Source organism: Paramisgurnus dabryanus, chromosome 6 (genome assembly GCF_030506205.2).
Source record: "Paramisgurnus dabryanus chromosome 6, PD_genome_1.1, whole genome shotgun sequence".
Taxonomy (NCBI): Eukaryota; Metazoa; Chordata; class Actinopteri; order Cypriniformes; family Cobitidae; genus Paramisgurnus; species Paramisgurnus dabryanus.
This window is the reverse complement of record NC_133342.1, coordinates 34,177,121-34,198,633: the sequence shown is the minus strand read 5'-3', so window position 1 is coordinate 34,198,633 and position 21,513 is coordinate 34,177,121. Positions and strand designations below refer to the sequence as shown.

The 21,513-nt window shown below is 38.4% G+C and overlaps 2 protein-coding genes across 16 annotated transcripts in view; both read right to left on the bottom strand.

Moving 5' to 3' along the window:
• LOC135767353 (NLR family CARD domain-containing protein 3-like) overlaps window positions 1-6,406 on the bottom strand; it is a 205,292-nt gene extending 198,886 nt beyond the window's left edge. For all 15 annotated transcript variants that reach the window (XM_065276999.1, XM_065277003.1, XM_065277000.1 and 12 more), the window contains exon 1: window positions 6,396-6,406. The gene's annotated coding sequence lies outside the window, so the exon portion shown is untranslated. The remainder of the gene's footprint in view (window positions 1-6,395) is intronic.
• Window positions 1-19,679, bottom strand: part of fam163aa (family with sequence similarity 163 member Aa) — a 43,356-nt gene extending 23,677 nt beyond the window's left edge. Inside the window, exon 1 of the mRNA XM_065277204.1 lies at window positions 19,351-19,679. The gene's annotated coding sequence lies outside the window, so the exon portion shown is untranslated. The remainder of the gene's footprint in view (window positions 1-19,350) is intronic.
• Between the last annotated feature and the right edge of the window lie 1,834 nt (window positions 19,680-21,513).

Below are 21,513 nucleotides of genomic sequence, written 5' to 3'. Positions count from 1 at the left end.
TGGCATTAATAGCAGATGTTACATTTATTATTTGTAAAAAAAAATCTTTATTTAGACTACTCGAATAATCGAAAAAATAATCGATAGACTAATCGGTTGAAAAAATAGTCGAAATTTGCAGCTCTAAACCTAACATCATCATAATCCTATTTCTGCATACCACAGCAAAATTATATTGAGGTACGTTTGTTCCCTCGGAAACCATTCTGGCAACACTCCAAGATATTTTTTACAAAATGTGCATGTACAGCTCCAATGTACTTTGGGAAAAGGGTGAAAAATCCAAACTTTTTGCCAAGCTAACATTTCAATAATACAAGTCAAATTACCAGTAAAACACACTAATAATGGTATCATAAATTGCACTTATTTGCAGTGGCGGCCAGTGACTTCTTTTTCAAAGGGTGCACGATGCGAAGTTCTTCACAACATGTATTTAGCCCATTGTGTGGCTCATCATTTTAAAATATGTGACCAGTCACGGAAAGTAGGGACACAAGTCGGATCTGGGCATTTTGAGTTATTCACAGATTCTGAAAGTGCAGTTTCTAAGCTTTCCAACGATGTGTATCACATGGAAATCTGATAAGATTTGGAGAAGTTGTGGCCATTTGAATATAGGAACTCAGAAATACTCAAACCGAGAAAATCGAGACGAAAGGGACTCTTCTTTTCAGCTGGGGGAGACAATAGGGCTCATTTACATCTCATTTAGCTAAGCCATGCCCCCTGTAAAACCCTTTTTGAGATGTTCTAGCATCATATGTAGTATTTTATGACCAAATGACAACCCGCAAAAATAAACATGACTCTTTTACCTTTGTGGGGATCACAAGTCGAATCCAGTCTGTTTCAGATTATCCAATGTCCCTATTTGTCCACAAATGCGTATAATCCGTGAAATATAGATTGTTTACATCAGATTTCGCATGAATGTCTGGTAATACAATATAATATATAATCTGAAGACTATTTAAATCGTAACATGTAAGGGTATATGAGCTTACACTCCGTTAAACACATGAACCCGCCTTCAAAGTTTGTATTTAAAATAGGGAAGTAGTATAATAGATCATCCAAACAGCGCCGTCGAAAACGTGACATCCTTTAGAGAGGTTACCAATGGCTCGCTCGTTCCTCCATCAGCCAATGACTTCATGGAAAATATTGATAGACAAAACATGTAGCCAATTATATGAAGAATACAACTATATCTGTGTAACTTCTGTGTGTTTGGACTCATGCTGCGCTGCAAGAACTGACATACAGATGACGTCAAAGTACCGCGAGAGCGAGTCGAAATTAAACTACTCCGTAAGATTTCTTGAAGAGCTCTCGCGGTACTTTGACGTCATACGACTGCGGCGCCGCATAAAGTCAGTGACGCGGCTGACGTACGATGCGGCTGACTGTTATTTGTTCCGCCCCAGCTTCTTTTATTTTTCTTTTGTTTTGTGCGCCCGAGCTTTACAGTCTGGGGAGACGCAGGCTATAAGTTTGAAAAAAAAAAAAAAAAAACTTAGCAAACATGTCTGAGGAACAGGGCAGCGCGTCACTACAGTCACGTGACTTCACGCTCGAGCCGGAAGAGAAGACAATGCTGAATAAAGTCGTAATTCTGCTATTTTTGGACCAAACTGTATTTTCGATGCATCAACACAATCTTCCTGACCCACTGATGTCACATGGACTACTTTGATGATGTTTTTATTAACTTTCTGGACATGGAAACCATACATAGATTTTCAATGAAGGGGAAAGCTCTCGGACTAAATCTAACGATAAAACATCTTAAACTGTGTTCCGAAGATGAACGGAGGTCTTCCGAGTTTAGAACGACATAAGGGTGAGTCATTAATTACATTATTTTCATTTTTGGGCGAACTATCCTTATTTAGTAGTCACGCTGTTCCCTTTGTGGGCGGAGGCGAAAACACAAGCTTATACAGTATGTAAATATACACACAGACAATGACGCCCCCCGCTGCACGCTAGAATCTCCGGAAAAACAAGCCTATTTTAACCGCAAAATGTACGCTTTTAAATATACAAAAACTGCTATCTCAAACATGGAGAGGCTTCTTCGTGATCTCAACTAACAGATTCTTCAATAAAACGAAAATCACAAATTTCGAAAAAAAACTTTGTTTCTCATTTTCTCGAAACTTGTGCTGCCGACTTGAGTCCCTGGTTTCCGTGACGGGTCACATATGTGTTCGGTGCGTCATGTGAACCATGTGCATCATGTTTCTTGTCAAAATAAGTACCTGCTGCACAAGCATCTAAAGGGTTTATGATAAAAGTGACGCAATTTATGATAAAACTTCTTTGAAGATATTTTGCATTTCACTGTGTATCAGTGTGTTCAAGTCTGGTAAACTCTGACCTGTAAATTCATATCACGTAAAAAAGAACATTAAAAAAATGGTACCTCAAGGTGTGACCTTTCACTCTATTGAAGAGCATAGATGGACAGCAGCAACGTCCGAAAAATATTTACATGCTCAAAGTCTAGTGTGACTATTCCTTAAGACCATCATATGTATGTTTGGGTTATGTTTGCATGTGAGGAGATGCTGGCCAAGATCTGAAGCACTAGGATGTGTGAGGGCTTGTCAGCACACTCGTTTATCACCTGGCTCACTCTAGTACACCAACAAGTACAGATCAATAGACAGATCCTCATATATCTCAGTTGCCATGGCATTTAGGACAGGTGACCCACTTCTCCCCAAATTCCCCTAGCACCCCTCTCTTCTGTCCAATCCATCACCTGTCACCAGAATCTGTCACCTGTCATCTGAAACTGACACTGTCATTTTAAATGAGGAAATGAACACCGAGCACCGTTCAAAGCAAGTGTGTGAGAAGGTAAACCTAAAATGAGTTGAGAGCATAATTATAGTATTCAAAGTGCTTACTGTAAGTATAATGCAGATGAAAGAGAATTAGTAGGTAAAAGACCTTGGTGCACCAAACCAAAGCTGCATTAACAACTTTAATGGATAAGATCCTGCATATTTTACTATAGTCTTAAATATAAGGTGTATTTTTATCTCTGCATTATTGGATTTTAAAGATGCAGTGTAAAGACAAAGAAAATGGGGCAGTTTCCAGGATGTAGTTTTGGATGAACTACAGCATGGGTTACCAAACTAAGGCCCGTGGGCCGAATGAGGCCCGCCACCCCCCTTTGACCAGCCCCCCCAGCCCCTCTGCCCCCCACTACTTGAACCGGCCCTATGAGGCAATTTTTTTTTTTTATTGTTTTTTGGAAAGTAATAACATGTTCGCATCCGGTATTCTGTTGATTTTTTTAAAGTTAAAAAATTATGTTTAGTTATAAATTAACTATATGCTCGTGATCAAGCGGTGACAGACAACACACGTGCAGATAACTGTCACAGAACTGGAAGTGTTCAGGACAGCAAAATAGCTAGCATTTAACGAAAAGTTGATAAGAGAGTTTTCAAAGAACAGTGGACCAACGATTATTTTTTTGTTCATTGTAAGGACCGTGCAGTTTGTATTATATGTAAAGAAAGTGTGGCAGTTTTCAAAGAATATAATCTGTGTCGTCATCACGAAACCCACCACAAAGAGTATGCTAACTAGCTAGGGTAAGCAAGAGAAGACAGGATTCGGAGGATGAAAGGCGTACTGGCCACACAAAAGAATGTATTCCTTCACCAAACTCAGGAAAACCAGGCTGCTGTCCGAACTAGCTAAAAGGTAGCTCACCTACTAGCTACCCATGGAAAGCCATTTACTGATGGGGACTTTGGCTGTGCCAAGCCAGTAATCTCTACTGCTGGTGATCATACAATTGTTCTGGGTCATACAATTTCATATAGCTGACCCGGCCCCCCATCACAGTCAGGAACGATAATGTGGCCCCCAGAGAAAAAAGTTTGGTGACCCCTGAACTACAGTGATGTTTCCGAGTCCTCCACTCATTTCAATAGAGGATATTATTTAAACAGCCGTTTATTTATCCATATCACACATTTAAGTGAAAATTTTATAAACTCACAGGATACACTGCCATCTCTAGGCTCATTGCATCACCGACCGCAAAATATTAATCATTTGTAAAAAAAAATTACATGTCCTCGAGTCAATGTCTGGTTATCTGGGATTTTGTAATGGACATAAAAAATTAGGATTGTGTGTTTTTGTTTGGCATTACGATGTGAGTGTATGTTAGTGTGATTGTTTTGTTATTTCCCTATGGCATTTAAGATCGGTTGGACCCAGAAGTGATGCATGACGTCAGACTTAGCAAGCCCATAGCTGTGAGGCTGTGTGTGCATCATTATGACCCAACAAGTCAGGAGAGTGAGAGTCAAAGCAGATTAAATATAAGCAGAAGTCAAACCATCATTAAATTTAATGAAGGGTCGAGTGCAAACAGATCACAGTAATGTTCCCAAACAGAGCCTGTCATGTAAATGCTGTTAGCAAAAAGTTTTTAATGAACCCTTTGAGAAGTCCTCCAAGCGATTATACCAAACAGTACTCACAGGAAAACTAACAGTTTCTGAACTGATATGACATCATGAATGAATCAATGGTAAGAGAGTTGGGCTTTAGGTTCGAGTCTCACTGGTGCCCTTGAGCAAGTCACCTTAAAGGGGCCATGGCATGAAAATCTGAATTTTTCCTTGTTTAAGTGCTATAATTGGGTCCCCAGTAGGGATGTAACGATACTTCGCAGTACGATACTTTGCGATACAAAAAAATGCCACAATGTTGCATCGTGCATGCTGGGGATATTTATACGATGACGTTCTTTTAATTTTATTTGTTGACCGGTCAACACGTGATTTACTTTGCGCCAACGTCACCTGTGCTTCACTGCAGTCACACAGACATCGCTTGAATCACCCGCAGCTTGAACTGAAGGTCAGCAACATGACTTCGGTAGAAACAGAAATTGATATAGATGATGCCCCGTCATCTTTTAACTCCAACGTCTGGCAGCATTTTGTTTTCACATCACTCGACGGGAATCTTAATTCATCTCACGGACGCGCGCACGCACAAACACACATGTCCAGACACTAGGGGTGGCACGGTTCATGAAAAAAATCCGAACCATTCGGTTCGCTTGTCTCGGTTCGGAGCGCGTGTGTGTCGCACAGTTCAACGGTTCATGGCATGCGCAATGTAGCCTCATGCCCTGTATGTGACCTCAGATAGCGTGTTTCCCTTTCGCGCGAAAGAAGAGGTTACTGGTTTGGAGAATAAGTAACTGCAGGTTATGTTACGTGTAGAAATGGCAAGTGGGAGAGAAAAGGAAGTCTGCCCGCAGTTGGAGGATGCGCCAGCGGCGTATAAGTTTGGTGTGTGAAAACATTTTTATTTCATGTTACCTATGATGACAGCGGAAATAAAACTTAGATAGAACTGCAGTCTATGGGTTGAATGTGTTCGGACAGCCCCAGGAGATCGCCTTCTCTCCGACCATTTATCAATTCTGAGGTACTGAACACATTTCATGTCTTTTCGTATTCAGCGCTATTTTTAGCCTTTCATTGATAAAACGAAAGCGGCTGATTTCCGCGTAGTTTCATTTTGCTAGCGTGTGAAAGTTGCGCAATCTTATTTCATAAATTGCCCCTCAAAGTAATCACGACAGAAGTAGTCAAAAGTGGACAAAAGAGACGATGTAAATATTACAAGTGTAAACGTTATGTTTCTCTCTCGTCCACATATTCTCTCTGCAGTATTAAAGCAGCCTCTCAATGATAAATCTAAGAGCTACACTGAAGTTGGCATTTTAATAAATGCAAGTTATCTTTGTGTGCTAAAAATGCACACAAAGTTCATGTAGATGGCAATACACATTCTCTTTTTTGCCAAATTAATGAAAAGCATGTTGAAATCATCAATGTCTTCCCTCTTGCTGTATCAAAATCTCATCTGGCTTTCCTCAGAGATGGTCTTAATAATGTGCTTAAAGTCAAATTCAGTTTGTGCATGATTACATGATATAACTTTTTTAATACTGTATCCTAAATTATGGATAATTAGTACATTAATAAGATAATACATTTCTGGAGTGTTAAAAATTAAAATTAAAAATAACAACAAGAACCGTACTGAACCGAGAACCGTGATACGAACCGAGCCGAGGGTTTTGTGAACCGTGCCACCCCTACCAGACACGCGCTTCTGTTCTGTTCAATTTATGCTGGTGAATTCGCACTGTTTTCTCAGTGTAATGGCACTTTTCCATTGCATAGTACCCCACGGGTCAGGTATTGTCAGCTCACCTTGGGTTGGTTAGCTTTTCCATTGAGTTTATTACCACTTCAGAGAGGGCGTAGCCTATCGTTATATTTGCACTGCCTACTGCTGTGACATCATACAAAAAGTGTAAGCGAGCATCATTGTAACGCAGTGTTTTCCATATATTCATCTATTTGTCAGTCTGCCACAAAATCAAAATCGACCACCACAGATTGATGTTTGCACATCGCTTTTATCACTACCTCTGTCTCACATGACAGTTTCTGTACAAACACCCATGGCATCAGTCGACGCGCTCCGCTTACTTTCAAAAATGCCGTACATACAAGTGGATGTGCGCGTTGCGGATGTGCTGCCACAAACTGGAAAGCACTGTTACGGCGCCAAAAGGAAGTTTGGGAATTTATACAACAAAGCACAGATGATAACAGGTTTGCTCGAGATGGTAAAGCTTATTTTGCATTATAACGATGGCATTGGTAGTGACAATTCTCTCAGACCAATAAGTGATCTGCAGTGTTTTCACCTCATGTTTTAGTATCAGCTCAGCTCACTTGGAACCCCAACCAAGGTGGTACTAAAAAAAGGATACTACATACTGTACCAAGTGGAAAAGCCCCCAAAAGTAAGCTCACTCGACCCAAACCGTGGGCTACTATGCAATGGAAAAGCACCATAATAACATCATATCTGTATACCTTTATTTAAAGTTTGGCAGCAAAATTAAACAGGGCATGGTAAATGTCTCATGATTAATGAGAAAACATTTATAACAAGACAAGTTTGACAAGTTTAAAATTGCATTTTAAACACAGTGTCTATCAAACGACTAATCTTCTTGAACATTCTCATTCTCTTAACATGTGATTACAGCAGCTTTGCAACAAAACAAGCACAGTAGCGTAATAGCAAACAGTTGAGAAAGAGCTGAGATTGCACTCTGTATGTTCAGCCCTAAGGGGAAGTACTGGAACAATCTGATCTTTCATTTACTCTAATTATACGTCTAGTCTTTATAATGTACGCTTAAACCACTGAGTCTAATAAAAGACGAAATGAAAATCAAATCCCATTCAGCAGGAAATTTCTCAGTCCTTCACTGTTGTTTGCAGAGAATTCTTTCACAGCCGGATGGTTTCTTTAAGAATTCAGAAAAATTACGTTCAGTTTCTCTTTTGTGAGTAAAACCTAATCAAAATCCTACGTTTAATAATATGCTTTCTTCATTATAGATCAGGGGTTTTCAAACTTTTTGTGTGTGTGGACCACTATTTGTAATCAAGAATTTTCGCGGACCACCTCATAATACTTATTATAAAATATGTCTACACAAAGTCCTGAATTAATCTGCACATCTAAATAGTCTTAATAGCACTAAAACTATAACTGGTCATCACATCAGTACAACAGGTTTCTTAACCTTATATCATAATTATTTATATACATATTCTTAGTGTTGGGAAAGTTAACTTTCTACATGAACTAGTTTAGTTCACAGTTCACAAATTTTAAAATGAACTAATTTATAGTTATTTTTTCCCATATTATTTTTTTTTAAATGATTGCCATTATAGCCCATATAGAACCACCACAGACAGCAATTATTTGATCAGTTTTAACACTGAAGCTAAATGCGTCAGATTTCATCTTCATGTCCAACTTTAAATCCTTATCCAACCAGGGTTTACATTAGCATTGACTGTCTTTTAATTTTTGTATTTGCTTACACATACCTTGAAAGGCTAGCTGGGTGGGGGTCGCACCCCGGGCGAGAAGCATTGCGAGGCATTGCGTGTATGACAACTCGCAGGTATTGCACACCACACGTGCACGTTAAATAGCGTGAGCTTAGTCAAAGTCTAATTCAAGATCCGGAATATGCGTTGGCAGCCTATGTTAATCGTTAATGATTTAAGACAAATATGATGTTATTTAATGTTAAACTATTTGAGTTGCGCGGCAGGAATTTCAGAAGCGTCTGTGTTGTTGTCATGACGCATGCAGCGTGACTGGTGAACGCCGAGTGGTGGCGGTGTTGCCAGATTGGGTGTTTTTTCCGCTACACATTAAGGCCTGTTTACAGTGTGTTTTAGTCGGGTTTTCGCCTGGAAGAATATACAAATCTGGCACCCTATTGAACGACGTTAAACTGAGAGAGCGTGCCGTTCACAGGCACCAGAATGAATGAGTTCACAGTAACGTTTATTAGGCAGCAATTCAACGTTCGCCCAAAATATGAACATTTTTAAAATATTAAAATATACATATTTTTATTTTGCCTTTTCACGGACCACCTGCAGTACCCTCACGGACCACTAGTGGTCCGCGGACCACAGTTTGGGAATGGCCGTTATAGATCACTGGGGTGTAAAGACTTGAGTTATTTTTAGATTTTTTTATTTTTTTCTGTAACAGACAAAGAGCAATAAAGGGATAAGGAATATTTCTCATACATTTTTTGTGCACTGTCCTTTTCCTGAACGAGCCAAAAGTAGTTTATCTGTCTGTCAAACAAACTCAACAAACGGTATAATCTAATCATTTCCCTCATTGATTTTAATCTTTGACTTGGCCTTTCTCAGTCAATATTAAAGATATCAAGGTTATTTTTCACAGAATAATGACTTTAGCTGGGTTTTTACATGCAGGGTCACATTTATTGCCATGTATTCTTATTAACAATAAACAATTACTTATTTTTTTAAAAGCGGGCCAGGATGCGGGTCAGGTACAGTATATCCATATTGGAGGTTGATCACCATTTTTGAAAAAAAGAAGTGGAGACCTCTTGTTGCTCAATAATTATAAAAATGTGTCTTAAAGGCCACATATTGTGCAAAATCCACTTTTCAAGGTGTTTGGACATAATGGGCCCTATCTTGCACCCAGCGCAATTGACTTTGTCAGTGACGCATGTATCATTCGTATTTTGCACCGGCGCACAGCGGGTTTTCCCTTCCACAGACGCACGTCGGCAAACTAGGGAATGAACTTGCGCTCCCTGGGCGGTTCAGCGCAAAAAAGGAGGCGTGTTCTGGCGCAAACCATCCCTGATGATATTTTTCAGTTTCAAAAAACAATTGGGCCACTGACCAGAAAAAAACTTCAGTGGCGCGTTGCGCGTTGTTCATTATGCTATTTTAAGGGTGCATGCTTGACCATAATGTATAGCGTGCACAACGCGCACATACTTTGCTTATCTAATCTACACAGATGCAACAGTTATTTTTGCAAATCATAAATTGTTACAATAAAAAATATTCACACATAAGATAAAGGAAATCATTCTGGTGAGCATTGTGGTGATAGTTTTTATTTATTTTGTGTGGCTGCGTTAAAAACTTATCATGCAAATAACGATTAAAATATTTTCATAAGTTTGTTGTGTGGCTGTATTACGTTTATTTTATGTAAATAATAATTAAAATGTTTTCATAAGAAACCTTAATGTATGTGAACTTGATTTGTAAGTGTACTTTGGGGTTGGACTGCTTGCGTTTCTTGGCTTTCAGCGGTCAGGTCCTGTGTAGAGGCAGATCCACCTCCAGTTACACGGTGTGGCCGATTTATTATGCTGGCAAGCTTGGGATTCCCCCGTCTCCTGACATCATTGTAGCGATTGCGGCACAACGTCCTGGGGATGCCAGCTGATGAGACAATTGCGGCTATTTCCTCCCACGCCTCTTTAACCGACGCTGATTTGGGCGGGTTTCTCCCATCCCAATATAAAACAACTTCTCTGTCTTTGACTGCTCTTACAAAAACGTCGGTCTCCTCGGCTGTGAACCGCTCCTGGCGTGCGCCTGGTAAATCCGTCATAATAATAGCAACCCGCCATGGAACTTGCGCACTTGTGTTTAAAGGGAATGTTGGATGACGTTCTGATTGGTTTATTTGACGTTACGCCCAAACCACACCTATGAATAATGAACCTACTTCAGACTAACCCCTTATTGATTTGCGCCTGGCGCAAGAGTTATTTCTCACGCCAGGAAAATAGCAACAGCGCCCAAGATCCGCCCACAAAGTCACTTGCGCTTTGCACTTGCGTTTCAGATCGTTAAAATAGGGCCCAATGTGTGTTGTCAGTGTGTGAACACAACTACCATATGATGAAAAAAATCCACACGCTCCTTTTTTTAATCCCCATTAAACCAAAGCAGTCTCATTAGACATGCCATTTTGATTCTCTTATCAATGTGAGGTCACATTGATAAAGCCCCGCCCACTTACAGTCGTGCATTACTATAGTTTCCACACTCAGCGAGTTGTACTCTGTCCACTAGATACTATTGTCTCAGATGGTATTAATCAGATCTATTTGAACTGAAAACTTTCACTGTCTGTTTGAAAGGAAGTGAGAAGCTATTACTCATTTGCATTTAAAGGTACAAAGATTAAAAACAGTATGTTTTTTGCTCCCACCCAAATAGGGGCATTTTGGACATGCTATAATAAATGATTTGTTGGGTATTTTGAGATAAAACTTCACAGACAAATTCTGGGCACACCTAAGACTAAAATTACATCTTGTAAAAAGGCCATAATAGGTGCCCTTTAAGAGTAACACTATACAGTGCATTCATAAGGGTAGGGACAGAAGAGAGTAACCAATGCCGGTGACTACACTTCCCAGATGGCAATTTTGTTCCGGCCCAGCTCCGGCCCACACAACCAGTTTTCCTTGGCCCACATACAACAAAGAATGATGGCCCTACAGTGGCCCAGTTCTGGATTACAGACAATAGCCCATAACTGGCCCAGAATTGGGCCAGAACAGGCCCTACAAACAAGCCTACGATGGCCCTTTTTCTGGGCATAGCCTTAGGGCACTATGCAGGTTTGCTCACAGGCGAAACGTTGGCCACTTAGAGCTGGCCCTGCATCCCTAGGAAGCCCTTATACAGCAAAACCCCCAGAGTTAAATGAACCCTGCTGGATGTATATATTGTACAAATCTTACAGAGTGTTTAAAAGTAACACTGAAGCAGAATTAAAAGCTCTGTTATACTATTTCTCACCATCTCTTTCTGAAACCTAAAATTGCATTTAACATCTTTTCTTGTAGAGTCTGGATTTTGTTTCATTTGAAGTCACCATTGTTGTGATTGGTTTTTGTTTTAGTTGGACTCTTGACCCTTGCATTTTTGAGTGCTACCTTTCCCTTGGTTGCGTTAACTTTGTGTTTATACTGTGAAACACAATTGTTTTGTTACTGTAATAGTGCAATTCTGTGGTGGTTGGTACATAATGGTAAAGATCATCATCTAATTAATTTACTAATTACAAGTTTCTTAACTGTCAATCATGTATGTGAGATCCAGCACTTTTTAGCAGTTTGCCATTAATGAATTTTAGAAACAAAAATTAACTGCTTTATATTTGGGAAGTAGAAACATCAAGAATCAGGGTATAAATCTCAACCATGGTGACAAAGAACATAGTAGAAAGTTCATTATTTATACATGCTGCAGTGCATGATGGGAGTTCTGGATGAGATTTTTAATTTGTTGATACCCAGCATGCATTGCAGCATGAAGTTTTTCATTTTATTGTCACCATCATTGTGATTCATACTCTGATTCTTGATATTTGTGTGTCTACATTACACCCCGGTTAATTTTAAGTGTCAGTGTTTCAAAATTCTTCAGAATAACAACCTGAGAGAGCTGGATCTCATACTGTAGTATCACATCATTGTCAGTGAAAGATGCTTCTGATAAGTGTTCAAACATTAAATTAATACATATGTTTTCTAGTTGATGATGTTTAGACTTTATTAACAGTGCTAACCACCATCAAAGAATTGCTCTATTGTTTTTTCCCTGCTGTAAACAACATGTCTTAAAAACACAGAGTTAAAGCAGTCAAAAAACTAAATAAGGTAAGAGTCAAGAGTCAAGTTTAACTAAAACAAACACTGATCACAATAATGGTGACTTCAAATTAAACAAAATCTAAACCTAAAGTAAGAAAATGAGTCTACAAGTAAGATGTAAAATGCAATTTCTGGGGGTTGTGCTGCATGAGGGCTTCCTGGGGGCTAAGTGAGGGCTGCCAATGCAAGGGCCATCGTAGGCTTGTTTGTAGGGCCTGTTCTGGCCCAGTTATGGGCTATTGTCTGTAATCCAGAACTGGGCCACTGTAGGGCCGTCATTCTTCGTTGTATCTGGGCCGAGAAAAACTGGTTGTGTGGGCCGGAGCTGGGCCGGAACAAAATTGCTATCTGGGTTTAAACTAACTACTAAAGTTAGCCATTTTATCAATGTTACCGTACCTGGCGGCTTCAGCGGGACAGAGTCTCTTTCAACAGTGCAAACTCCTCATTTGGGTGCTGCAGACACTGATGATTATATGATCTGGTGCAGTTGTTGGAGGCGGAGCCTACGAAAGAATCGCAAGTTTATAACAAAATAAAGAAAAGAGAAAGCTACCACAAAAGCAGATTGGATGTTTTAAGCAGCAAAACAAGTGTTTATACGCTAATATAGATCCTTAGAAGGCGTTATACACAAATAGTGCTGTGAAAAAGGCGTGTACTGTACGTGCCCATGGCCCCGACTACACCACTGGACAGCTGTAAGAATGACTATTCATGCATACATTTCTCAAAAAAATGGTCCCAATCTGCTACTGGGGACCCTTTAAAAAAGGTCCTAAACTAAAGACTTCATATTCTTATTTTCATTTTTACTTCTCTTCCCAAGGACTGTTAAATCTAATCAACAATTTGACATTATAAAACTGCATTGCAGAGATTTCTGGTCTTTTGAATAATTCTCCAATGCAAGAATGTCTGCGGCAGTTTTAGTCTTAGCCTTTTCCTCCAGCTTGGCCGTATATGCCAGCGGGTCTGATTTATAGCCGGCCAGAAGCAGATCCCGCTCCAAGGACAAATCAAGAGACAGCTTCAGATGTCAGGCTATGAAGCAGCTGCTGACTGGGTTTTTATTCAGCAATTGCCACCACCCCCACTTAATTTACTGTAGTTTATTTAAAGCACAATGAGAGATGATCAAAAATTGTGGGGCGAATGGACATATGGATATTTGATGGCACATGGCTCATTTTGATATTGGCAATGACACAAGGAGAAATCAAACAGTACTCCAACTTGAATTTCAAGCATAAATGTCATTTGCTGCTGGTCTAGGTTAAAAGTAAAATATATACAGATACACATGTATTAAGTTAGATTAGTCAAAAGTATGTATTTTGTATTTCATGTTTACAGTTTATTTCATATTTCAATCTAATATTCAAATTGTCTTATGTTTTTAAACATAACAAATGCACAAGCTTTAGTAAATGTATTTGTAGAAAATGCATGGTGCTAATAGCTTAGCGAGTTAAAATCTGGGCTAAAGCATGTTGGTAATTCATGAAATTTTGTACACTGTTCTTGTTTTTTTTATAAATTACTTTGGATGTCACTGTTGGAAAAATGAAAACTAATTAAAAGGAAAATCTATCCATTCATTAAATATTTGAATGTCTAAAAAATACCTTATTTAAAGTTTATATTCATGTAAAAAAAATACACTCTTATAAATTCACGATACCATAGCAGGGTTCCCCAAATCTTACCCTGGAGGGCCGGAGCACTACAGAGTTTAGGTCCAACCCTCATCAAACTTACCCACCTGTGATTTTCTAGTGATCATGAAGACCTTGATTAGCTTGCTCAGGTGTGTTTGATCAGTGTTGGAGCTAAACTCTGCAATGCTCCGGCCCTCCAGGGTAAGATTTGGGGAACCCTGGCATAGGGAAACCATTTTTGTCTAAATAGTTCCATAAAGAACCTTCAACATCTGAAGATCCATTCGGTTTCACAAAAAGCTGTTTGTGGTGACATAAAGTTCATTTGATTATATAAAGGTTTCAAAGCAATTATTTAACCTTTGACTGAAAGGAACCAATAACGGCGTTCTTATATGGCATCACTGTAAAGAACCTTTCAAGCACCTTTATTTTTGAGAAAGCAGTGCTGCACATTAAAGCCAAAATATGTAAATTTTCACCACTAGAGGTCACTATTACACAATAACAATAATAAAGGCGGAGCTTAAAGGGACACTCTACCTTTTTTAAAAATATGCTCATTTTCCAGCTCTCCGATACAGGTTACTTGCACCCAACCACCGGGTCGCGACCCAAAAGCAGAGGACTTGGCAACGCTACGTTGAGTTCACACTTTATCTCCGAATAAAAGTCAAAACTGAGTTAGATAAAGTTGTTGTCAAAAAGTTTTCAGATATAGGTAATGAAAACACACTTTTCAAAAGGCATAACGCTATTTTATTACTTTAAGTAGCCTAATGTTTTAAAAGTATACATAAACGCTGCAGAATTTAGTACATCGCGTGACCCCATTAACGCTACCTTCATAATGGGTGATGCTAGTGCCTTAGCTATTGCGTGTTTCTGTGACGAGAATCATGTGATATAAGAGGTAAATATAATACGTGAACTTGGAGCACAAATGTTCTGCGCATGTGCACAAGGTATTTTGGCATCCGATTTAGAAAATACTATGTTTCACATGTTTACATACGTACTTTTCTCCTGCTGATCGGATCACAGATTGGGGTATACCACCCCCTTCAATACGATCCAAATTTGCATCCGATAGTCCTCAATCGTATTGATTAAGGTGTTTGCATGAAGACTTTTCAATACGATTGAGCCATCAATACGAATACAAACGGATTATTTGGTTGCATTTAAACGTACCTATTTTGTACTAAGATTGACCGAAAATTAAAAGTTGCAATTTTCTATACTGATATGGCTAGGAACTATACTCTCATTATGGCATAATAATCAAGGACTTTTCTGCCGTAACGTGGCTGCAGCAGCTGGCGCAGTGATATTACGCAATGTCCAAAAACAGTCCCCAGCTATTGAAAGTTATCAAGGGGACTATTTTCGGGCACTGTGTAATATCATTGCGCCTGCTGCAACCATGTTACGGCAGCAACGTCATTGATTGTCTTTTCTGCATGTTGCTTATAAAAATATCAGTGGTGTTGTCTTGTTTAAATGAATAAATAACTCATCAAGTGTCCCAATGTGAGGCAGTGTCGTTACTAGTGCCCGAGCGCCTGTACACAATATACTGATTCACAACCAAGGGATCTAGGGAACTGATGGGGACACATGGATAGACAAGCCATTCACACCCAGTGTGCCACTTGGTATTAAAACTTCTGCTTTGATTTTCTTGGTTTCCTTGATTGTTTGGGGCAACTTTCCTTTTGAGGCTGGGGTAATTTTCACCACATTATTATGTTCAAGTCTAGTGATCGACCGATACCGATACCAAATATTTAGCTGCTTATGTGTCCGATAACTGATATGCTGAACCGATGTATTGTTATAATACTGTTTTTGGCACAATTACTACAACACTACTGAACTGAACAAACCCTTATTATAATAATAACAATCACTCCCTCTTTGCATACGAAGTAATAAATAGAGGGGTCTGAAAGAGTGAAGAATAATATTACTTTAATGAATAATATTACTGAAATAATACATTGTCAGGAAAGTAACAAACAAAACAGTTTATATATCATTGCGTTTCATAACTGGTATTTTATGTCAGAATAATTAATATTATGTTGTTATAGTTTATGAAATGGCTGTTGACAAAGCGCTGTTTATCTATGCATTTACTCACGCATTAACTGTATCAAACTGCCATAGAAATAAAAAATAATTAATTATCCAGACATTTATTTAGATGTTTTTAACGAAAGAATGTTTATCTAGTAAATGTTAATATACTTTAGGGTAAATCCTGTAAAATGTTAGATAAATGTGGTGGCTGTGCTTCTGCCTTCAACCCGGTGGGTGAACATGAACATGTTTTACGAGGCTACTGATGAGCATTAATAACAGAAAAACAAAATTAATTCAGCGTTTTTATTTCCCACAAGCACTTATTTATGGCTGCTCATATAAAGCTATGTCTTATTGGGACAGTATTTCATCAGTCTACGTGACTCTACATGAGTTCGTCTCTATTTCTTAGCCAAGCTGCATAAAATATCAGGCATTTTAACACATCTCATCTGTACATTAATGGCTGTTATGTTAAAGTTGATGTATTAAACTAAAGTAAGTATACTCAATGCCCTTTTGCGTCACCACGCTGTCATATTTGCTGTGCACGCTGTTGTTGTTGTTGCCTCCTCTCCTCAGAGACGATGTGATGAAATGGCAGTCCAGCATGCAATTCTCAAAATGGCCACAGATGGTGCCGTTATCCATAATTCGATTTTACAAAACCGATACCGATAACAGGAAAATGCTTAAATATCGGATAAAATACAGTGAAACAGATATATCGGTTGGTCTCCATCCGAGTCTCGAATCTAGCACACCATTGTTTGTTGTGTGGTGACGTGTGTGTGTAAGCCAGAGATGCGCAGATGCTGCTCAATAATGCTGTATTTAGTATACAATGATGACGATTTGAGTATTTGTGCTAAAACTCTACAGATTTGGCTTGGATGAGCTTTACAAAGAAATTAACGATCATTTATCAAAAGTAACCCGCCAAATCGGTGCAAACAATTTTGCTACTTAGGTTTAAGTGCAGAAAATAATCTTAAAATATTACATTAAATAAAAACAAAAATGTTTTTCCGTAAATTGTTGCTGCTACAAGGACTGAAATTTTTACGCTTGCTAAGTATTTTTTTTTTTAATATTTTATTTTCAAAAATCTTACATATTGTGGCTTTAAATTGGCACAACATGTCATGAGAAAGTCACTTTACTTTATCATTAAATAATTTCATAAAATCATAAACAAGCAAAAAATAAAGCAAACCCAATTTTCTGTTTAGTTTCATAATAGCTATAAACAAAACCAACCAACCGAAATGCTGTCATGACCTGCTGCCATATGCTTCTGGACTCAAGTCAGTAGAAAAACCAACTTCATTAATCTTTGTTTACTTGGTGCAAATGTCAGTGCAATAAAGCGTGCACATATCTAACTCAGCAGCAGGTACTAAACTTCTGTCTTCACATAGCTCAAGCAATACTGATGACTCAGATGCTGTGTGCTCTGTTCACCCCTAAACACATTATCATTTGCTTTTGATACTGTATGTAAAAAAGTCAGCAATAAACAGAAACAGCCACAGTTACATCCCTGAGACAGCTTGTTGAACTGATCTGTGATGTCACATAAATGCTATGGGGAGATATAGTAAGGTGAACGTCCTTCTTCATTATTAAAATAAATCTTTCCTCCACAGCCGTGAAATGGAGAGGCAGAAGCTCTGATGATTTTTGAATGAATCCCTACCCCTGATGTATCCACTTTTAAATAACGGCATGAATATTTTGGTGAAAGCGGCCTCTAACTTTGCACTTGAAACCAAGGCGAGCCTGCGATTTTTAAGTCGGCGCTATTCAATAATTCAAATATAATTTCTGTAACAATATTTTTCCATTTAGCCACGTGGCGAGGGCAGAGGTTCACCCCCATTCTCTTCAAAAAGCACTCATCTCTGCTGTGAATATGGAGAAAATATATGTACAGTATGTCCAAATCTGGGACAGTTGAACCTAAAGTTCTGTATTTTAGTTAATTAATTGAATATTGAGTATACACTCACCTAAAGGATTATTAGGAACACCGGTTCAATTTCGCATTAATGCAATGGTGTAATGATGTGGGGGATGTTTTCTTGGCAAACTTTAGGCCCCTTAGGGCCAATTGGGCATCATTTAAATGCCACAGCCTACCTGAGCATGACCATCCCCGTATGACCACCATGTACCCATCCTCTGATGGCTACTTCCAGCAGAGTAATGCACCATGTCACAAAGCTCGAATCATTTCAAATTGGTTTCTTGAACATGACAATGAGTTCACTGTACCCACAGTCACCAGATCTCAGCCCCAATAGAGCATCTTTTGGATGTGCTGGAACGGGAGCTTCGTGCCCTGGATGGGCATCCCACATATGTCCATCAACTGCAAGATGCTATCCTATCAATATGGGCCAACATTTCTAAAGAATGCTTTCAGCACTTTGTTGAATCAATTTCCACATAGAATTAAGGCAGTTCTGAAGGTGAAAGGGGGTCAAACACAGTATTAGTATGGTGTTCCTAATAATCCTTTAGGTGAGGTTAAGACATGTGAGATTATATATTGCAAATTACCATTAGATGCCCAAAATCCATTGCTTAATATGACTTAAATTATGCAATTTTACCAAAACTCTACATCCTTTCCAAATTGTCCTGAGAAAAGCTCTGCATGGGATCTATCAACCCCAGAAAGACAACTCGCAGTGAGGTTTAAAAAACCTTCAGACCGTGCAGTTTACCATAGCTTGACTGAGAGAAACACTCCCTGAAGGAAAACATCTGCCACGAGGACACTGCTGAAGAGTTTGTCATGTAAATCCAGGACAACAAACAGCTGAACAGCCCCAAACACGTACGTCAGGCACCCTCGGCAGATACATCATCACTGGCCTAGAAATCACATCTCCACTAAAACAGCATCTGTGTATGTGTCATGTCAACTAGGAACAGACATCATATGCTTTCCCCTGTGGAAAACATGACTTCTGTGCCAAAAACCAAACGGCTCTGCATGAGACATCTGACTAATGTCATCCCCATCCGTCTCTATCATCAAATAAACACGAGACTTTCAACCAAATCAACTAGTGGAGCATTGCATTGTATATGATTTCTTGTTTTCATTATTAGGCTTACTGTATATTTATCTGTAGTAGTGCATTTTATCTAAATCTGCTTTGCAACAATGCAAACTGTGAAATAGTTAATAGAAATTAACTTGAATAGATGTTATTATATGTGTGTGCACCCTTTGTAGTGTGTATTTCATTGCATGTGTGCGTAAGTGTGTCTGCAAGCTTTTGTTATAATTTTACTCAGCAACAGTTAAACAAACAGCATGGACCAATATCCAAACCCTAACACACATCATGAATTTATTGAAACATCACTTTAACACTTCTATCAGACTGCATCATCCAGATTGAACTATATTAATACGATTGCATGTCTATTCATACAGCAAAATTCAATTACCTTCAAAATCTGTTTCTCCTCCTCCCAGATGTTTGAAAAGCAGGGTGCAGCGTGTTATTCCAAATAACTGTCCTCGGTTTCCTATCGGTTCACGTGAAAGGCTTTGCTTCGTTAGCAGAAACGCTGTTATGATGTGAAGGGATGGCTGTCACATCATCGTCATCATGTGTATCGGCTTCAGTATCCTCAGCTTTCAGACACAATGAAACACATCCCAGCTCACAGATGAATGAAATGTGGGCTTTGACGAGAGCTATTGGTCCCTCGGGAGGATGCAACAGCCCGTGCACGCGCACATCCACTCAGAAATGAACCCGCACCTCCACACACGTTAAAGTCGCAATGAAATTGAAATGAAAAACTATATATGTATTTTTAATATTGTGGTATTATTAACAAATGACTTATCTGTGAGCTTCATTATTTTTTTAAAATTCGTGTGTGCTCATAATCTTTAATCAAAAATGCAAATCTCCTCCCCTCCTCAAAACGATCTCTCTTCACTTCCGGTCAAAAGTATGGCAGGTGGGCGGGGTCCGGGAGAAGATCGCAGTGATTAGCAATTAGCAACACGACCCAACTTCAAACGATCCAATCAGATCTCGATGGACAAATTCAAATCCAGCCCTGCCTTATTTCATCTCAAAAGCCGTTTCATTCGGATATACGTCACCACGGGGAAAATAAGGCAATCGCTACTTCCGTTTCATGGCGACTTTAACTGAAGGCAAGCGCGTATGAGCTTTCGTCACGTGATTCGCATGACCTACGTCTACTGACAGCCTTCACGTGAGTCGCGACTCCGAGCTTTAATTAAAGTTTATATAGAGATCAGGTAAAAAAGTGTATGTATTTTTATGACTTATAGTGCATCCAAGCTATTGTTTTCTGTGAATTAAACACATGACCTTTAGGCTGCTGCTAACACAAAGCTATTGAACCATTTAATTAAGCGGTAACAATTTACAGTTGTATTAGTAAAAAAAGACAGTTTTTCTGCATGTATTAATTATTTTTAATGTTAGTTAATGTCAGCATTAGTAAATGGTACTTTTATTGATGTTAACAGATACAGCGCGAATTTATAAATTTATGAGCCTAATAAATGCTAAAACATTAATAAGTGTTTTATTGTTCATTGTTAGGTCATGTTAGTTGATGCATTAACTAATTTAACAAATACAACTTTATTGTAAATGTTATCAATTAGCTTACTAATTACGGCATAATGTTAAAACGTCAGTAATTGAGTTATTTAAAAGCACAAGTGTAATAAACTGCATGCTGCAATAAATAACAAAACAACAACAACAACAAAACTAAGGAAAATTAACAATAGTTGTATAAGGCTATAGTAAAAATGTAGTAAGCATGTTTTTGCAGATTAATTACAATTTGTATTACCATAGACATTTACTCTAAATGTCATGATTAAACAATGATTACTGTAGCGAGTCAATGGCAAAATTGATGTTTAACCACAAATATGCATGATTGCATTAAAGTGATAGTTCACCCCAAAATGAAAATGATCTCCTTATTTACTTACTCTCATGTTGTTACAACCCTGTATAAATTTACTTTAATTTTTTTAATGAACCAAAAAATAGATATTTTGAAGAAAGTGAGAAAATAATGACAGAATCTCTTTAAATACTTAATCAGATATAATGTTGGCATCACATTGAAATGAATAATATACACATGCTGTATAATAAGTTTCTTTTCTGAAAGATCTTAGCAAGGCCTCATTTTTGTGCATCAACGCTCTCACAAGAAGCTAAATATTTACTATAAAAAAAAAAACTAACAATATACTTTTCTGCTTACAGTTAACGCAATACGCACAACTGCATATCTGTTATTTATAAAGGATTTACTATTTATCTTCCATTTAAAATATCTCTATAAAATATAGAAGTTAAACATGTTCATGCTGCACATGTTTCAGGGAACAAGTGAAACTATTAAGATGCCATGTCACAAGACTTTTTTCAGATGTCAAATAAATCTTTGGTGTCCCCAGAGTACGCATGTGAAGCTCTCGATAAAAAAAAACAAACATATAATTTATTATAGCATGTTAAAATTGCCACCTTGTAAGTGTGTCATTTTGTGTATGTCCTTTAAAATGCAAATGAGCTGATCTCTGCACTAAATGGC